At 48.8% G+C, this 2936-nt stretch overlaps 1 non-coding gene across 1 annotated transcript; it reads left to right on the forward strand.

The window, feature by feature from the left end:
- Positions 1 to 425: 425 nt before the first annotated feature.
- TRNAV-UAC (transfer RNA valine (anticodon UAC)) lies at positions 426 to 515 on the forward strand. The gene is given in 2 exon segments: positions 426 to 463; positions 480 to 515. It is a non-coding gene; the product is annotated as a tRNA-Val (tRNA).
- Positions 516 to 2936: the final 2421 nt, after the last annotated feature.

Genomic DNA, 2936 nt, shown 5'->3' on the forward strand with positions numbered 1-2936 from the left:
GAAGCTCCAGGACACTGCCCTTTAGACGGTAGAGGTGGGATCCGTCGCTGAGTCCGAGGGAAAAGCCGAACCTGGAGGGTAAACAGATGATGATGATGATGATCATCATCATCATCATTTCATACAATATTGTAACTGAATACGTACAGAAGGTACAGACATTTTCAGTGCATCGCAAGGCAACGTTTCTATTACCTTTACAGCAGACGGAGCCAAGATAGCACAGTTGGTAGAGCATTAGTGTTTTAAAACTAAGGGTCCAGTGTTCGAGTTCCTGTTCGAGCGTAGTTTTTGATGGATTCTACCATATTCGCAGCACCTTATAAGGTAGACAACACAATGCGAAGCGGAAATTCAATTGCTTTACCTGGTGAAGGAAAGGGACTTGAGTGTCCCAGCCGCATGGTAACAGCCCGCACGTCGATTCCCCAGTGGCGCAATTGGTTAGCGCACGGTACTTACACGACAGTAGCCGAAAGATGCCGGGGTTGTGAGTTCGAGCCTCACCTGGGGAAAATTTTAACACATTTAAGAATAGCTAGGTACAATTTTTAAGCATTAGGTTTTTGGTTCAACATACTTTGCGTCGCGCCGACACAGGTGGTTGTTGTGGTGACGATGAGGTAGGAAAGGCCTAGGAGTGGGAAGGAAGCGGCCCTGGCCGTAATTAAGGTACTGCCCCAGCATTTGCCTAGTGTTGAAATGGGAAACCATGGATAACCGTCTTCAGGACTGCCCACAGTGGGCTTGAATCCACCATCTTCCGAATGCAAGCTCACAGCTGCGCGGCACTAACCGCAGGGCCACCTCGCTCGCTCGTAAACAGTTGGTAAGCAATCTGCCTCCTGGGCGATAGTCCTACTGAGTGAGCTTATGGCAATTCTAAAACTGAACATAGATTGGTGTAAGGGAGTACTGGAATCTATGCTCTGTTTATTATGAGTAGCTCTCTAGTACACATTGCATAGCCTTTTTGAAAGTTGAACTGTTGTGTGAAGTAGTTTTATTAAAAGCTTTGATGGACCTTGATGCAATACGAAAAACAAGGATTTTCAGGAGTGATAGCAAGTCCGGAATACTAATTGTCGTATTTACCCGTTTGTATAAAAATCTGCCTTAGACAATTCTTTACATTTTTCTTACTCTGTTTACCATCCAGGGTTGTTTTCTCCCTCGGACTGAGCGAGGGATCCCACTTGATTCGCTTCTAGAGCGGTGTGCTGGATCGTAGGATACTTGGTGTGATTAGCTGCCACCCCTGGAGGTCCGCTCTGCCGCGAAATTTGAAAAGTGGCACGAGGGCTTGAACGGAGTCCATTCAGCCTCGGGAGGTGAAATGAATAGAGGTGGGTTCTATTCCCACCTCATCTATCCCGGAAGTGGTTTTCCGTGGTTTCCCACTTCTCCTCCAGGCAAAGGCCAGAATGGTACCTAACTTGAGGCCACGGCTGCTTCCTTCCCTCTTCCTTGTCTATCCCTTCCAATCTTCAAATCCCCCCGCAAGGCCCCTGTTCAGCATAGCAGGTGTGGCCGCCTGGGCGAGGTACTGGTCATCCTTTCTAGTTGTATCCCCAGACCCAGAGTCTGAAGCTCCAGGACACTGACTTTGAGGCGGTAGAGGTGGGATCCCTCGCTGAGTCCGAGGGAAAAACCGACCCTGGAGAGTAAACAGATAAAGAGTAAGGAGTAGAAGAAGATGTATGATGGTGAATGCACAACTGGCCTGGAGTACGACAGATCTTATTAATTAACACAAAATTATTATTTATTATGTTCAGAAAATACAGGAATTTTTCTATACCTTGGTAACGTTTCCGTTAACAAACAAGTACTTGGAGCCCGGATAGTTCAGTTGCTAGGGCACTAGAGTCCAGTACTCGGGTCCCCGTTCGGGCGGCATTTTGAATGAGTGATATTTTCATATTGGACGGCCTCTGTGGTGTAGTGGTTAGCGTGATTAGCTGCCACCCCCGGAGGTCCGGGTTCGATTCCCGGCTCTGCCACAAAAATTTGAAAAGTGGTACGAGGGCTGGAACGGGGTCCACTCAGCCTCGGGAGGTCAACTGAGTAGACGTGGGTTCGATTCCCACCTCAGCCATCCTGGAAGTGGTTTTCCGTGGTTTCCCACTTCTCCTCCAGGCAAATGCCGGGATGGTACCTAACTTAGGGCCACGGCCGCTTTCTTCCCTCTTCCTTGTCTATCCCTTCCAATCTTCCCCATCCCCCGCAAGGCCCCTGTTCAGCATAGCAGGTGAGGCCGCCTGGGCGAGGTACTGGTCATTCTCCCCAGTTGTATCCCCCGACCAAGAGTCTGAAGCTCCAGGACACTGCCCTTGAGGCGGTAGAGGTGGGATCCCTCGCTGAGTCCGAGGGAAAAACCGAACCTGGAGGGTAAACAGATGATGATAATGATGATGATATTTTCATATTCGCTGTTCTTGGATCATTTACTGCACAATGCCAATCCGAAGTTGAGCTGGTTGCTCTATCTGTCGGAGAAAGGCGACTTCATTATGGCAGCCGCATGTCGATTCCCCAGTGACACAATTGGTTAGCGCGCGGTACATGTATGACAGTAGCCGAGAGATGCCGTGGTTGTAAGTTCGAGCCTCACCTGGGAGAACTTTTAAATACGGTTGAGAAAAAGCTAGGTAATCTACTGATAGGAAACCTGCCACCCGGGCGATAGCCCTAAATACAGATCATTTATGAGTGATTGATTGAGCTTATGGAAAATCTGTTTTTTCTTACTACTTGCGTTACGACGCACCGACACAGATATGTCTTATTTGGACGGTGGGATTCGAAAGGCCTAGGAATCGGAAGGAAGCGGCGGTGACCTCCATTAAGGTACAGCCTCCGCATTTGCCAGGTGTTAAAGTGGGAAACCATGGAAGACCATCTTCAGGGTTTCGGACAGTGGGGTTCGAACCGGA

This window comes from Anabrus simplex, chromosome 1 (genome assembly GCF_040414725.1).
Source record: "Anabrus simplex isolate iqAnaSimp1 chromosome 1, ASM4041472v1, whole genome shotgun sequence".
NCBI lineage: Eukaryota > Metazoa > Arthropoda > Insecta > Orthoptera > Tettigoniidae > Anabrus > Anabrus simplex.